Raw genomic sequence first — 18,986 nt, 5'->3', positions numbered from 1 at the left:
AGCATCATGGAACAAAGGTACATACACTTTGATGTGTACTCATGACACATGCCAGCAGACAGCACCTTACAGGGCTTAACATTACTGCACTACAAACTGTCATTAAATGTACTATAGTCACCCTGTGCATCAGACATATATTTGCATGTCCCTGCATCGATGGTATGGATGATAGGGATGTGGCACAGGTATCATCACATGCACATGGTGTGGTGAGGGGCTATCAAAGGCCTAGGCTGTGCCACACAGTTGACATTGTGTGTGTGTGTGTGTGTGTGTGTGTGTGTGTGTGTGTGTGTGTGTGTGTGTGTGTGTGTGTGTGTGTGTGTGTGTGTGTCTGAATGGGTGCTGGTCAGTTGGGCCATGAAGGAGCTATGTGTCTGTTGGTGACCTGCATGCGACAGTGATGTTTGTGTGTGTGTGCATACACAGTCAAGACATGTGCTAGCCCTACAAAAGGGTATGTTGGACAGCTGTGGACCATACATGGAAGAATGTACAGTTCACTGTCTCCGGCCACAAATATGGAAACTGGCTCTGCCAGGAGTGTGACTGGCACCACCATGCCCAGGGTTAGATGTGGTACTACTCGCTGACGGTGACTGGAGTCTGCTGGGTTTGTCCCCTCACGGGACTGTCCAGGACCATGTGCCCATGACCTGCCATGCCATGGTGTGGACAGCACCCTCCCTTCTGTAGTGCTGGTGGCACTGCCACTATGGGACCATGACTGTGCACAGCCACATGAATTCTCAGCTGATGTTGGTGCTGACCTATTTCCATGTGTCTAACGCTCTACTCCCACCACATGTTCCAGCACAGACAATGCGTGGTTAAGGACTGACAAGGTCTCACCCCACCATCTGTCCACTACATAAGTGAAATGATGCATGGCATCACCAATGCTGTGGATGGAGTCATGGATGCCAGACAGTGATGCATCCATGGTCCTGAACATCCATCTAGTGTTGCATTCAGAACATGCCTGTGTCTCCATGATGGACCAAAACATGTGAGTGTCTCATGATGTGACGTCTGTAACAGGTGGTGGATGGGCAGCAGACCTCCTTCAAACACCCCTGTCAACAATCTTCCTGCGTGAGGCCTCACCAGTTCTCTGGCTATGGCTAGTGTCTACAGTCACAGATGCCATAGTCACCACACTCTCCTGTTCAAGGCCACCTCCCTCTGACTGTCCTATATCTATGGCCTCAGGGGATGGGGTATATGTGGGCATACTGACTGTGTGTGGGGACATTGGGGGAGGAAGTGGGATGTCAACCCATGGGACAGATTCAGCCCCCATCAACCCTACCTGTGCTGTGCTATGGCCACCATCATCATCAGAGTCCTTTGAGCCACTGACATCAGGTTGTGAAGCAGACACACTCCAACCCCCATGGTTACCTGAGAGGAGGAAGACAACATGACTACATTAATACCTCCACTATTATGTCTACTGATCCACACACACACAGAAATAGGTGAGGTGCCACAACTGCATTATACATACCACTCCTTATTACTGATCCTCTGCACAACACACAAGCATACTACAAAAGACACAGGCAAGATAGGCCCTTAACAACATGCACTGCAGCTACACCTGATTAATGTTGGCAGTACCATACACCTGTGAGATAAGTGGCATGTCAGTGTATGTGATGGACCTTCATCTAAATCACAGTGCACCGGTCTCCATCATACTATTGCTCCTGTATAGTAGATTGCATACACCTTCACAAAAATATGTGCAAGTATGTTACAGCTCCTGCAAATATGCTACTGTGATTAACAATTCAATGCACTGCAGTGAACCCCTCCGCAACTGAACATACAAGTATTGTACTATGGCTAAGCTGAACAGTTGTGTCCACAGCAAACTGGCAGCCCCTAAAAATCCTAGGATATAGATGAGCCATAAGAAAAAAGTTTCACACAAACTGGCTAGAGGATGTTGGACTCCAGCCACACCAGATGTACCTCTGGAATTGTGGGGGAGAGGTATTGTCAGCAAACACAAATGTGACACTGGTACAAGATAATATCCATGTACATCAACATGTACAGCAGACACTGTGAAACTGCTCACATTGCTGACATTCTGAGTATTTGTGCACCTGTGTGCATTACAACCCCACCCCCAAATGCAGATTAACATGACATCTGTGGACAGGTATGCAGAGGCTGCCACTATGACTGCTACACTATTAATATGATGACCACAGGAACCTTACCTGGTTTCTCCTCTGCTGTGGAAGCTGTGGCACCCAACTCCATAACATATGGGATGATGGATGCTTGCAACCTGGTTGCTGAACACAGGTTTGCAAGGAACTCCTCTGTGGCTGAAAGTGTTTGTTGTGTTGCAGGCCCTCCACTGGTCCCAGCATGGTCCCTGGCCACAGCTGTGGCCCTTTGCCATGCAGCATTGATCATATCGGTGGCCCGCTGTTGGACCTGTTCATAGTCTCTTTCCTGAAGCCCAATGTGATTAATGATGCAACAAAGTCTACCCACAGTGCAGCATGTTGTTCCTGCATATTGTAACTCCTTGACAGCAGGATGGCCTGATGGAGTCTGAGGCCATCAACTATGACTTCATTGTCAGCTACAGATAAAGGTGGGTTCCTCCACCTGTACATCACTCCTGAAAGACAAGAAGAGGGAAACATGTTAGAGGACCACATACATTGCTCTCCATTATATGCACACCCTGTACATTCACATTGACAACACTATCCTCTGCTAACTCCCACATCATACCCCACCATCTTTCACCACAGTATGTATTTGGCTATCAGCAACATAGTGGCAATACATCATGCACTTCCCTCCTCATTCTGCTGTTTCATGTTACTTGCTGCATGTTCTCTAAGGTGTTCAGCTGCATCTTTTCTGTTGCACCTATTACTGTTTGTTTATAGCCTGCTACATTGTATGTGGTAGTGTAAGCCTCCTATGTTTTTTTTAAGAACCTAGGCTGTAGGGACATCCCTTTAGTCTCCCTGGCCTTCCTCCCTCAAATTCCAAAAAATATGGCTGGGCAATATCTTACAGTTTCTCCTGCCAGTCTGGTTGAAATGGGCATTCTGACACAGTGTAGCAACTGCCTCATGTACACAGATAACCATCTACAAACACCACCAAGGAACACAATCTTTTGGAGATGGAATGGCATTAGGAACCTACAGTCCATGCTCGCTCCCTCTCAAGTCCACATATCTAGCACCAAAAATGTGGTCAACACAATCAGTATACTTCACACACCACCCACACCTACACAACACACACCCACATATGCGGAGGTCCTCAACATAAACATCCTCTAACAAAAGAGACCTCTGAGGCAAAAACATATGCGAACTTCACGGGCCTGCACACCACATACCATGAATAGCCACACACCTGTGTCCCACAGCCACTAAGGTGTCAACATAAATCAAACATATTAGTCATAGTAGACTCCATTGTGAGACACACAGATGTGCATCTTACCAGGCTGTATATGAAGAAGGTCACAGTTACTTGCATGTCAGGTTCCAGGATCTGCCATATCACATATGCACTGCTGTCTGTCAACAACAGTTCCTGTTATGATTCTGTCATAGTCCTTGTTGGCATGCCTGACCTGAGATGTACCTCCTTGAACTATATGACGTGACACATGATTGAGCCCGCTGTGTATGTGTCCCAGGCAGGTATGTCCTAGACTTACACAGCAGTCTGCTGTCACCCAGAATAACACTGCAATGCAATCAGGAAATCATTGACCTTAACATTTGGCTTGTTTTCTGGTGCCATTCCAGGGGGATCCAGTACCTGACAGCCTGAGATGATATGATATGATCAACAGACCACAATGCTTTGCCAGAGATGGCCTCTGTCTGTCTCTCCTGGCCTTCAGGCTTCTGGCCATGGTTCTTGTCACCACCATAGTGCCTTTATTAGGAAAAGTGGTGATGTTAACACTAACAACATGAAACTGTCAACAAATCACAAATTTAAGGCCATGCTGCTAAATGCTAAGAGTGTGAACATGACTCTGCACCCATTGCAAGCAGTGTTAACCCTGGAGAATGCTGACATTTGTGCAGCAACAGACACATGGTTCAAAGTTGCACAGAACACCCCAGCCTTACATGGTCACCCATCCTATCATACAGTCAGACCCCAAGGTGTTGGCAGTAAAGTCAAGGGACGTGGGGTTTCAGTATATATGAAAGACATACATACCTCCAGGCTGGTCAAACTGTAAGATGCACAGAAGACACTCCAGGTGCAGTTAACAATTGCCAAGACCCCTATTCAAATCATAGTTAGCTACTGGCCCCCACATGTGACCAGGAAGCCCATTCTGCCTATATGTACCTGTTCAACTCTATAAGGATTTGACTATGCACTCTGATCCTGGGTGACTTTAAGTACCCAAACATAGACTGGAAAAACAACTCATGCCAGCACACAAATGCCAAGAGGTTTATTGAATTTGGCAATGCAAACACCTTGAAGCTGCTAGTTGCTACCTGCACATAAGGTGATGATCTCTGTAATTTGATAATAGACAGCATGAGTAACCACAGCAGCATCAATACAGTTTCATCCTCCATGGTAAAACTAACCATAAAGTGGTCACGTTTGGAGTCACCATCTCCCACGATACCCATCTAGCTAGAGCCAGACATACAAACATCTCCAAAGTTGATTACAGCTTCCTGCATAATGGTATCAACAGCTTCACAGTCCCCTCCCCCTCTGTAGGAACTGGCGCCAAGATCGACAAATACACCAAAGCACTATGCATGCATTTGTATAGGTGCATGGAGTCAGGTATACCCGACAGGACTACATCATCCTCTGCAAGGATAAGTAAACCTGTGTTGTGGACATCTGCAATAAATACACTCTATAGCAGAAGTGAAATATTGCAGTCCAAGACCAAGAAGCAGCAGGTGCCCAATATGAAGCAGTGTTTCCTTAGCCTGTAGAAGCAAATAAGGTCACTACTCAAATCCTGCAAAGCAAAGTCTGAGCCCACATTGACGACATCCACTACAGATAGTCATATCTCCTGCTTCACATATGTCTGTAACCTCAAAGGAAGCACCCAGACCTGCTCAGATGTGGTGGTCAGGGACACCAGATATACAAGTGCTGTTGATATACCAAACTTGCTGCCTGACAAGAGTCAGTGAAAGCTTCAACCCTGTCTCCCCTTCAGTACATCATGAGATCCCCAGTATGTGCCTCCTTCCCCTTATATCTAGGGAACAGGTCATCACTGGCATCTCAAAGTCATGGAATACAGTCTCCATGGGACCTGATCACATCACAGGATGCATCTTACATGACCTCAAGCATGAATTTGCAGCACCATTAGGCACTGAATTCAACCAAAGCCTGAATACTGCCTTTGTCACAGCTGAGTGGAGGACACCCACTGTCATCCCTTTACACTAAGGTGGACCGTCCACCTATCTGGCACATTATAGACCCATCAGCCTAACTAGCCTGATCTGTAAAGCCATGGAACAGATTATCATGAACCTCATTAACAAGAACATTGGCGACCTCCACACACTCGATCACACACAGTTTGGCTTTGTCAAGAGGGGATCATGTCTGTCACATATGGTTGACTTTTTTGACACAGTCACCAATGCCATAGATGAGGGAGAGACAGTGCACACTGCCTACCTTGACCTGGCCAAAGACTTTCACAGTATTCCCCACTTGACCATAATAAATATACATTTTCAACTAGGCATCAATCCAGATGTTAACAGATGGGTAGCACACTGGCACACTGACAGCACCCGTCTACTTAATATAGGGGAAGCCACCTCAAGCGGTAGACCCATAACTAGTGGCATAACCCAGTGTTTTGTCTTGGGGCCTCTGTTATGTATGATATACATTTCTGAGGTGCAGGGCACAACCATTGGGCTATGGCCGACCACATTTGCAGAAGACTGGATGCTGGGTGCTGTCACCAAATCCTCTAGAGATGTGGATATCCACCAAGAGGGTCTGACACAGACACATGAGTGGTATGAGACACATGGCCTCAGGCTGCAGACCACAAGATACAGCATCATCCCCTTTTTGGAGAGTGACATCACCACAAATTATCACATTACTAACAATGTCCTAAGCATGCAATCAGGTGTGAGGGATGTGGGCACACAGGTTGATGGCACCATGACATTTGACCACCGTGTTGCTTCCTTTGCTAGGAAAGCCTTCCACATGGCCACCTCATATGTAAGGGTATCTCATCCAGGGACATGGGGGTCGTAACATCCCTGTATTCCTCCATAATAAGGCCCATTATTGAGTATAATGCCCCTTTCATCATGTACCTCACAAAGCATGTGCAGCAGCTGGGGAGAACACAGAGGTTCCTCACCAGGGAATACCAGGGCCTCAAACATCTACCATACACAGATAGGTTAAAAGGCCATCCCTCTACCCGGTTTCATACAGATGCCTCTGAGGTGATCAATTTGTGGCATACAAGGTGATCACAGAGTCCACCTTGATGGGACTGCTACACATCCGCAACTCAAGCACCAGTCGACTAACCCACATATGCACTCTCAACCTGGTCTGTGCATCAATGTGAATTGTTGATGGGTCAGATGTGTGTCCCACACACTTATCCAGCTGTGGAATGGACAACCTGTCCTCATCAGGCAGAGTACCTCTTTACTCCTTTTTAAGTGAAACCTGGATAACTGGATGGTAAAAAGGTCATACACCCTTGAGATACTACCTGTGTCCCAGTTGGACTGGGGCATTGGGTGCTGACTTGCATAAATATGGCCTAAACCCTGGGCTAGGCTTATGAGGGCCTTAGAACCAATAGCCTAGTAATCTCCTATGATCCTAGGTATACTGGTTATGGCCCTGTGTGCTGTGATGGACTGTGTTGTTATGTCTCCACACCCATCACTGCCATCTACTGTGGTGTGTCCCTATGGATGATGTTGCAGTATCATGTCATACAGCCATCATCCGACAAATAGGTGAGTGGTACTACAAGTGTATGGGAACAGTCCAGTAACATGTGTGTGACCCAATGACCGACAGCACACAAACGTGCTGTGGGATATCCTACCTGTAGGTGTCCAAAATCTGCAGTTCACAGATGTTTGCAGAATGTGTACATGTGCCTGATATATGTAGACCATCTGTCAGACAAATGTGGATGTGTGGCAAACAGTTGGACAATACATAATGTTTGTTTCCAGACTGTGGGTAATCTGGCTGTCACATGCCAGACCCCTAAAAAAACAGTTATGGCACATTATCTGGTACTGTATTCATTATCTTACATTGTATGCTCGATATGTACACTCTGTTGCTGAGGCCGGGCCTGTGTCCCTCCCACTATTACTGGCTATAACCTGCTGTCCTGCTGTAGGTGGTCAACAAGTATGCTAGGCATAGCTCTCAAGTGATGGGATACATGTGTGGAGTACACAGTGTCCTAGCCAGAGTACATCAGGAACAGTCAGGGACACCTGCACAATGTTTGAAGTATGTCTGTGTGACATTCACACACTGAGAGGAGATGACTGACAGTACATCATGTGATATGCCAGCTGTATCAACCAGTACTTATTGCCACTATTGTATAAAACACAAACCAGTAGCATTCATAAATGAGCCGACCATTGTTGGAGGGACTCAGAGGGCCTGAGCTGTGATCTATGTCACAGCAGACAGAGCCAACAGGGAAGCCTGTAGGTGCCAGACAGCTGACTAACAGCAACATTTCATTCCAAGATATGTACTACAGACCTGCTGTTGAATCCCTGTTTCCCATAACTGCATCCTGCCATCTGCATCCCATTACATGGGGACTTCTGTTACCTAACTGGTATAGCGCTGATCACCTTTATGTGCAAAAATCCTGTAGTGTAATGGTCATGTTCTCACAGCTTGTCTTAATAAAGAAAGTCACAGACCTGTTTACCATAGGCAGCAGCTTGCCTTTTGTAGATAATGCTCATGAACAGGTGATTGCCTGTGCACCAGTCTGTAGCTCACACTTGCTAATTGCATCCAGAACAGCTGGGTTGCATTTTCATTAGCCAATGACATGGCACTACAGTGCTATATTTAAGGCCTTCATGTAAGTCTTGGCCCTTTTCCTGGCATGTGAGGTGTACATTATTAGAGGTGTGGGGACTAGCCACAGACGGTAGGTAAAAATATTGTCCACTCTCCAGATTTATGTGGTGTGTCCACATTTTGGCATACTGTGTTTGGCCATTGTGAACAGACTTTCTGATTATGTGGCAGTTTACTGTTTAACAATGTGAGTTGAGGTCAGTAAGGGGACAGACAGATGTGAGTGTCATACATCATTTGCATCAGAATATGCATGCTGCTGCCCATCCCTTGTAGCTGTTGATGGGTGACTACTCTCCCTCCATGCCCACTCCCAGGGGGGGGTCAGGCCCTGTCTCCTTAGGCAGTTCTGCCCATAGGTGGTGCTGGACCAGCAGAGTGGGCAACTCCAGCTTGTGTCTAAGATGTGGTGGGACCCAGTGCCATGGCTGGCTGAGGTAGGGTAGGTGGATCGTTAAGAACTGGCCTACTCAGTCGAGCTATGGTGTTGAGGTTTTTCAAAGTGTATAGGTTAGTAATGAACAGAACATTTTAACGTTAGTTATAACAGCATGCCAGGATGTTGAAGATAACCCAGTAAGTTAACATTTCATAGCATATGGAACACAACAACAAGTGGGATGACAGTCAATATTGTAACATCATGCCAGTAACAGTTACGGCATAAGGCCATCATCACTGGTAATTCAACAAGGTATGTTGGTATGCAACCATTGTAATATATAACAATAGTAAAACACAAGGCCCAACAGAACATTTTTAAAACAACATATGTTAAACGTAAACCATACCCGATGTATAGCAATAACAAAATTATAATGTAGATAAGGGGTGGGTGGTGAGAGAAAGACATACCATTACTGCCAATATAGGCTATATTGTTTGCAACAATACTTTTATATACTCTACAGGTCTGCCCTTACTTTATGTATACAAGTGCCCTATAGCTTCTGTAGCACCTACATACCTCTCAAGCTATCCACATGGGATAGTATGGGCCAAGCTGTAACACCTATAGGTACACAACTACAGGGGACTATTACATATCAGGGGAACATATGTGACTACCAAGGTGTACTGTGGACTGATGTAGTGTGACTGTGCTATTGAGATAAATCAATTGGCTGTTAAATTTGTGTCCCAGGGATTTGGCAACAGTGATCACATTCCATGACAGCGTGATACTTGAGAGACATGTATCATGCAAAGTACAGAGAGTTTACACTTATCATGCCATCCTTATCAGGCATGGGGTTAGACTATCAGTAGACATTCACAGACACACCAGGCATACAGCTGTACCAAGATTAAACACTTTTATTTGTTTTAATAACTTGTATTAATATTGTACTTGTTGGCATTTTATTTACAGCTATCTTATCACCTTGCTGAACAATGCTGTTAACACTCTGATACATCTGGGCACACAAATTAGTAACCCAACTGAACAGTTACTACTGATATTTATTTACCTGTAATTCCTGTGGGGAGAACATCTGTTAACAATACATGACAGTTTCTATTAATATTTAGTAGTACTTTTCCCTGGATTTGAACCCCGGTCTGTGTGTGACAAAATGTATATCATACCTACTGTTTACCACACTGAGCTACTTAGCCACAGCTGAATATTGATTGACTAATGTATGCCTAGAGCTCAACTGGTAACAAACTGTGACCTGGTAATAGAAGTAGAGAATTATACAAGACTGCAGTGACACTTGATAACAAATGATGATATGGAAGCAATGAGGAATGAAAATCAAAATCAAGTTAAAAAATTGTTTGTTATACATACATACAATGACAATATTTATTAATCACAAAATATTTTAAATAATAATTATACTGTATAATGAGTATTTATTTATTATTTATTATTTAATATTTATTAAATATTTATTACATATTTATTACATATTTATTATATATATATATATACACATATCATTGTTATTTATTATTATTAATCAGTTTTTATTTTTAGTCAAAAAATCAAATTTACAATTTATTAAATTTAATATTTAAATTACTTACATTACATTATTTATGTCCATACATATATTCATTCATATACATTTTTATCAACGTTTCATAAATGTGTTATGTTTTTTTTTTTTAGACCCACACTTGAACACACATGCATTAGATTCATGCATGACAGAGGTTTAGGTGAACTGTGTATTAATACTTGGAATGCAGTTGTACACAATTAGCCTGTAGTGAGTGGGAATATATGTGATGTGTACAGAACATATTGGACTGCCGGGTTGCCTACCTGACCCATAAACAGTTGCAGATGGCATATTTGCATTCTACAGCTATTACAGTTTCATACTTGCCTGCAGCAGCATAACAAAGTTTAGGAATGCATATAGCTGAAATGCAAATGTTAACACAAGACAATCTTGAGACAAACACGCTATTATACCTTAGACATTACTATTCTAGGTTCAGATCTTAATGCAGAACAAATATCATAATGCATTAAATCTTTTAGTACAGCCCCACATCCAAACTTTAGCAAAAGTCTTTATCAGCTAATCATCAGTCACTTCATGGTATTGTTGCTGTGTTTACTTCACAGCACTTGTAATACTCAATTTCATGACCAACAGCCTAAAATACACACATTTTGCACAACACAGCTTTATTATGGGTGACCTCAAGCAGTGATTGGTATACATCTAACAGTCTTTTTTGGCTTCCATTCCAGTCTGTTGCATGTCAGGTACATGCTTTTCAAAACCATTAATACATGACTGAGCCCTACAATTTTAAGCAAAACTGGTTGCTGCTACTGCAGTCACTGCCACCCGTATTAGCAGGTGTTGCAAGACAGCTGTAATTCTACAATTTATGTAGCAGTAACTTTATTTTCTTGACACTTGTGAATGCATTTGAACATTATTTCCTTAAAATTATGAAGGCAGTTGAACTTTCTTTCCTTAACATTGTGAATGCAGTTGAACTTTATTTCCTTAAAATGATAACTGCAGTTTAATTTATTTCCTTAACATTATGAATGCAGATGTACTTTATTACCTTAACAGTATTAATACAGCAGAAACTTTTATTTCCTTAATATTATTAGTGCAATAGTAACTTTATTCCCTTAAGATTATCAAGTTTCATGATTTCATCTACAGTGAACTGTACCTGGCATTACTCACTTATATCAGTCCGGGTCTATGACCACATTCATTGCAGTACACTCAAAACAGAATATATCTACTGGCAGTTACTACTGTACTCTCTTATTTATATTACTAGAGATTGTAAGATATATCTGTACTCACCACACTCACAGCACAACCTCCCAGGTGCCCTGCATGGGCTTCCAGGTTGTGAGCTTTCTCCTCTGCACCTGTGGTGAGAGAAAAACACCATTATGAGTACCTGTCTATCACATATTCATACTAGAATTTGGTAAAACAATGCTTACAATACTTACAAACTTGTGGGGCATTGTCAGCCTGATCATCTTGGATTAATGAGGCCAATGGATCCCCCTTCCTATGCTTCAAATCATCATAATGGTGACACACCAGCTCAATTGTGCAGGGGATACCAGTTGCACTGGTGATGTTAAATTCCAGCCAGTCCCAGGCCTCCACCTTGTACTCTGATCTCTGAAACTGGTCCTGCAGTAGCCGGACATCATGGTCTTTAACAAGGAGTCCAACCTTGACCCTGGACTCCAAAATGCCCCACCACTGTGCCAAGAAGCATGCACTCTCTCCAACTCCTGCCATAATTCCTGCACAGGTCAAACTCCAACAGGTTCTGGCTGTATTTCTGACTATTCGGCTTAAATAAGGCTGTGCCCCCCTTTACCACCATTGGGCCATTTTTAAAAATGCAACACTTCGCTTAGCACTTCACAAACCTGCTGAGCTCAGCCAAGTAGTGCTTAAACTGGCAATGCTCAACAATGCTTAGTGGTGCACAAACAACCAGTTTAGCTGAGCAGAAGACCGCTTATACAGGAGTTGCTTAGTAGTGCCCAAACCAGCTAAGCAGAGCTGTGCATTACTAAGCAGTGCTAAAACAGGTCCTGTTTAAGCACTGGTTGGCGTGGCTTACCAGTGCATAGCAAAGCTTAGCTAAGGATAAACCAGATTTTTTTAAAAAGAAAAAATAACAATTAAATTAGTTGTTCATAATACTAGTTTATTATTAGTGGTATGTATTGTAGTTTTATATTTCCTGACCTTATGTATTTTAATTCATCTATTTTAATTTCTTTATCTTGGTGTGTGTATTTCATGTATGTAAACTTGTGTGTAACTGGATCTTTTCTCCTTGGGTCTCCACTGAAAATGATCTTCTGGCCCAGCTGGACTAACCTGGTTAACAAATGTCAATAAATACATCAGTAAAAGAAATAACATAATTTATAAAATATTGCTATCAAATATAAAAGCTGAATGGCTTGTCTATGTATTCGAACCATGGACCTACTGCACACAGGGCCATGACTCTATCCATTCAGTGAAGTAGATATGTTGACAACTCCTTTACATTTCTGTATAACTCTCAGTTACAGTTAAGCACTGCTAAGAACTGCGCCGCTGCATGCAAACATGTTCAGCTATGCTTAAACCTGACCTTTGATATCAAAATTGAAAGTATCCAGTTTCTATTTTTAGATGTCTGGCACATGTCCATTGTTAAGTGCCATTCCTCGCAAACACACACATTAAAAAAACATATTTAACTTTTATATTTCAGTGCCATGCGGCACTTAATGCAGGGGGGGTGTTACTCATTTCTGGACATGTAACACACCCCCTACACTGATTCTGTAACTGTGGTACATGGCTCTTTCTCAGTAGCACACTTTCGTTAATATGCAAAGCTCACTGCCGAGGGGGAGCTGCAAACACGGTCACTGTACCTTCCATGTAGGAGTTACACTATGGCTACATGGATTTTATTAAATCCACACCTACATGTATGCTTAGCATAATTTTTCTGATTCACTAGGAACTACAAAAAATATGGTAGGGATGTTCTTGAAAACATATCATGTACAGTTAGTTTACACTTAGTGTAGACATGAAAGAATCTGGCCAGTACCAATACTAAGCAGGTGGGGGATTTGATGAGAACCTTCAGTCTGAGACAAATGCATTGGTGAGGTAAGTTACTTCTTCCCTTTATGCAACTAAACCCTTCTTCCCTTTATGCAACTAAACTAACTCTGATGTTTTTTCTTTGTTCATCTTTTTTTAACAGAATAAACTGCATGAAAACATTTTAAATGCATTATAATCCAAATGAAATTAAAAATGAAATATTCGCAATGAAATTAAAAATGAAATTTTCACAATGAAGGTACATGATGGAAGACTTAATTGGTGGCTCATAAGTATGCTGAATATTTCAATGGAACATACGAAGAGTAGGAACAGTACTAGGCAAGTGATGATGAAGACCCTATGATGCCTAGATATAAAACTTTAAGTAGATACACTTTAAAAGTCAGTGCTCCTTACCAAGATCTCAATAGTGCTTACCTCCCAAAGCAAACAGGGCTGTATATGACAATCATGGTGTAAATTTGTATCTACTTATGCATTCATCTAGACTAATAGTAGTACTTTGGTTGACATGTGGTAACTTATTATATAAGTTGGGAATGTGTTGCATTAGGAACCAATCTCTCCAGCAAGTCTTGTTTATTTTTTGGTGTAGATTTAGGTCCTTAATCCATGTGTTGGCAGAGCCACTGTGTTTGCAAAGAAAGTTAAAATCAAATAGGATTGTGTCTTTCACAGCTCAAAAATGCAAGAGATAGATCACCTCAGAGCAACCTGAAGGCTATTGATTATTGCCCTGGAAGATGCTGACATTTGTGCAGTTACTGAAACCTGGTTCAAAGCTGTGAAGAGCACCTCAGCCTTACCAGGTTACTTGTCCTACCATACTTTCAGAACCCAAACAGAGGGCTACAAAGCCAAAGGAAGTGGAGTTTCAATATATACCAAAGACATACACACCTCCAGGCTGGTCAAACAGTATGACACACAAGAGACACTCCAGGTACAGTTAACTATTGACAAAGCACCTATTCAAATCATAGCTAGCTACAGACTGCCAACCATGATTCAGGAGGCCCACTCTATCTATCTGGGACTTACTTGAATCCATCAAAATTCAACCCTCTACCCTTATCCTGGATGACTTTAACTACCCAACCATAGAGTGGAAGACCTATTCTAGTTCAAACACAAATGCCCAGAGATTCCTTGACTTTGTCAATGCCAATGCAATGGATCTGCTAGTCGACACCCCCACACGAGGAGAAAATATCCTGGGCCTGGTACTAACCAACATGAGTAGGCACTGTAGCACCCCTACAGTTTCATCCTCCTTGGTAAGATCCAACCATAAAGCAATCACTTTCAGAGTTAACATCTCCCCTGCCTGCCCTCCCCCCTTGTCAGGGTTAAACAAAAAAGACTTTTCCAAAGCTGACTACAGCCTCCTGAGAGCAGGTATAAGCAGCTTCACAGCCACTATCCTTTCAGTTGAATCAAGCACTAATGTCCAAGCCTACACCAAAACACTATATGAGTACCTGTATAGCTGCATGGACACAGCAATACCTGACAGGACCAAATCATCTTCCTCAAGGAAAAGTAAACCTGTCTGGAGGACAGCAGCAATAAACAGACACTATAACAAAAGGAACATAATTGCTGTCTAATACCAAGAAGGAGCAGGTGCCAAGTTAGAAGCACTGCCTCCTTTGTTTGAACAAGCAAATAAGGTCACTGGTGAAATCCCCTAAGGCTAACTTTGAGTCTAAATTGGCCACATCCACTAAGGACAATCACAAGGCCTTCTTCACATACGTTTGCAATCTCAAAGGTAACTCGCCAAAGATATCACCAACCTGCTGGCAGACAAGTTCAGTGAAAACCTCACCCCCTCCTATCCCCCATATCAGTAAACCAGGATATCCCCAGCACCCCCCCCCCACACTCATCACCAGGGAGCAAGTTATTAATGCCTTCTCAAAGGCAAAAAATACAGCCTCCATGGGACCCAACAACATCCTTGGCTGTGTCCTACATGAACTCAGGCAAGAGCTCTCAGCACCACTAGGCACCCTATTCAACCAAAGCCTGTGCACCAGCTTCATCCCAGCAGAATGGAGGACAGCCACAGTCATCCCTTTGCACAAATGTAGAGCATCCACCAACCCAGGCAATTATAGGCCAATCAGCCTAACTAGCCTGTTCTGCAACTCCATGGAATGCATTAGCATGGACCTTATAAAGAAGGACATTGGCAACCTTCGAACTCTTGATCCCACACAGTTTGGTTTTGTCAAAGGTAGATCGTGCCTGTTAAACTTGGTCACCTTCTTCGAAACAGTCTCCAAAGGCATGGATGAGGGCAAGACAGTGCACACCACCTACCTTGACCTAGCCAAAGCCTTCAACTTTATTCCCTACTCGGGCATAATAGATAAACTGTCCCAGCTAGTCATCAACCCATATGTTACCAGATGGGTAACTAACTGTCTCACTCATAGGACCCACTCAGTCAAAATAGGGGAAGCCACCTCTAGTAGTAGACCTGTAACAAACAGCATACCCCGAGGATCAGTCTTGGGCCTCTACTGTTTGGGATATACTTTTCTGAGGCGCAAACCAAAACCACTGGTCTTTGGCCAATCAAGTTTGCAGATGACTGCAAGCTTGGCACTGTCATAAATTTCCCTAGTGATGTGAACATCCTCCAAGAGGGCCTTAACCAAACTAATGACTGGTGCCACAAGCATGCCCTCAAACTGAATGCTAATAAATGCATCATTATCCCCATTGGGGAAAATGGTGTACCCACTAATTATCACATTAATAACAATGTACTAAGCACACAATCAGTAGTGAGGGACTTGGGCACCCAGATTGATAGCAACCCGACTTTTGACCACCATGTTGCCTCCATTGTATGGAAGGCTTTCTACATGGTCCAGCTCATAAGTAAGGGTAGTTCATCCAGGAAAAAGGAAGTCATAACATCCCTCTACTCCTCCCCAATCAGACCTATTATCAAGAACAACGCCTCCTTTGTCATGTACTTTGCCAAGCACATGCAGCAGTTGGAGAGACCACAGAGGTTCCTGACCAGGAAAACCCAGGGTCTCAAACACCTATCCTACATGGATAGGCTAAAAGCCCTGTCCTTATACTCAGTCTCATACAGACTGCTCAGAGGTGACCTGCGTCTGGCATACAAGGCTGTCTCAGACTCAGTCTTGAAGGAGTTGCTGCATATCCATAAGTCAAACTCCACTCGTAAAACTGGCATGCAAGGTCTCAACCTGGTCTATGACATTAATAGAACTTGTTGGCAGGATAGATTTGTGTCCTGATGACTCTCCTATCTGTGTAATAGGCTTCATCTCCATGTCAAGCAGAGTACCTCACTAGCCCTCTTTAAGAGGAACCTGGACAACTGGATGGGAAACAGAAAATATACCCCTGGGATGCCACCTGTGTTCCTGCTGGACAGGGAAAACAGGTGTTGACTTTGTGGAAACATAGATGAAATTCTTGGCTAGGCTTATAAGGCCCTCCAGGCCAATAGCCTAGTATCATCCTATGAACCTATAATGAAAGTTGCTTTAATGTAGCTGGATAGTTTAGAAAGATTTAAGGTATTTGATTTTCTTGATAAGGCATCTTTTGGGCCTTTCTAGTTGAATAATATGCCTCAATTTATAAATAGCAGTGGGGACATTGTATTCAGTGATGGGCCTGATAAACTAAGACTATAGTGAGATAATGACTTCTTTGGATCTTGAAGACACCCCCTTGGAAATTAACTGGGCCAGATAGAAAGACTTCCTGATGATAGAAGAAACATGATGATCAAATGAAAGAGATTTGTTCTCATGTCTGTTATAACCATGTCTCTCTGAAGAGGAGTACGATTTAAAACAGACTCATAGGTTAGCACTAGGCTAACTGCCCTTGTGGGCCATTTAAGCCTAGCCAACTATCTCATGTGAGAATCAAACAATGCACCTTGCATTTGTAAGGAAAACACCTTAACCATTATGCCAACCTTCCACCACAAATAGGTCGGAACAGCCCTTTTTACTGAATGCTGATTTGCTGCACTTTTTGCATTTAAGTTGAGACAGTTTTTAGTATACCAGGTAAGTACATATTCCAGCCCTTGCTGGAACTAGTAAGTATCTTATACCATTTGTCTGTGTGCCAGTGTTCTTCACAGTCTTTCTCATTTATTATACATGTGTTTGTGTTCATGCTCATTGATCATTTTTCTAATCTAGAGATCAGTTAGATGACAGTAAAACAGTGTGATTCTACCTTCAAATAGCAGCAGTGAAGCACTGAAAGGTAGCTGATAAGAGGAAATGTGTTGCATGTGAAGAAGAGACAGAGTACAGTCCCCTGTGGTTTACATAATGTTGTTTCTTATGCTGGATACTTCCCCAAACAAAAACTGTACAGTTATCAGCATCATAAGAGTGTATTTAGAAGTAAAAAGTACCCATCAAGTTTGTTTTTGCTGTTTACCTGTGTTGACAACAGCCTTTGAGTTTTTGACTTCTTCATTTGCTGCACTTTGTAGGTACTTTTGTAATATATCAGCAGCAGACAAAAAACTGACATTCAATCTCAAAAGATATGTGGTGTTAAAAATGGAAATACTCTGCAAAGTGAAAGCTGACAAATACAATCAGGACATCCAAGGACTGAGCAATCTCATAAGGGAAATAAACACAAAAGCCATGTCATTCGCTATTAATGATATCTGCCAGTCATTGATTACAACCAGAGTCGGACAAAAAGGTTAATGAATGTTAAAAAGAATGCAATGTCCTGTGACAAGAACGTCTTTGAGTAAATTAGTGAACAGACATGCTTACAATATTAAAAGATATGTACTAAACAACAGGAAATGTGAGAAAAACCTTCAGATGTAGTTTTTTAGCAGCTGGTTGCTGCTCTTTGTGTTTTTGCATTGTGCAGTCTCAGCTTTGTGTGACCTTCAGTAATATCACCCCTCAGAGTCTTCTCTAGTTTTCCAATATCCCTTGTAAGACTGTTTAGCATTAACATTCCAGTTATCAGATTTCTGCCAAAATCTTCTGTAAAAGCTTAAAATATTTTTCTTGTCTAGTTTTAAGTTGGCTGATTCATATTTTAATCACCTTTAGTAGAAAAGATTGCTTTATGATAGTTTTCAGTATTTGACATGTTTTAAATTGGTGTCTGTAACTATCTCTGTCTTACCTTGTTTGCTGTGGTATCCTTAGTTTTTGTTTGTTTTTTTTTTTAGTTTTGTTTCTTATGGTTAGTATTTTTCTTAACTGCACCAACTGCAGCAGTTAAAGGTTTTTCAGCAGGTTTTTCTAATCCTGTAAAATAATACCTTGCGTACTTCTGATAGTTAATCTACTTCTTTGAAAACTGTTTGCTTTAGGTGACACAATTCCAGATTTCTTTCTTAGATGTCATTTTAAATTCTGAACAGAGCAAAGCAACCAGTTTCTACAAAGAGGGAGATGAACTCATCAGAAGTACAGCAAAGTATTATTTTACAGGATTAGAAACACATGCTGAAAAACATATGACTTTTGCGGTTGGTGCAGTTAAGAAAAAATACACCCCCCCCCTTGAACTTATATATACTTACTATGAGGTCACACAACAGTGAAGAAAAATAAAAATTCCACTTTCACTGAAAGTTGTTTCAGCATAATTGGTTTGGTTGAATCCTTTTTTGACTGAATTGGACTAATGGACTATCTCCCATTATAATTTATTTATGCCTTATATAGCAAATCATTACTA

Source organism: Protopterus annectens, chromosome 4.part0 (assembly GCF_019279795.1).
Source record: "Protopterus annectens isolate FY-2018-M chromosome 4.part0, PAN1.0, whole genome shotgun sequence".
Taxonomy (NCBI): domain Eukaryota; kingdom Metazoa; phylum Chordata; order Ceratodontiformes; family Protopteridae; genus Protopterus; species Protopterus annectens.
Note: the sequence above shows the minus strand (reverse complement) of the source record.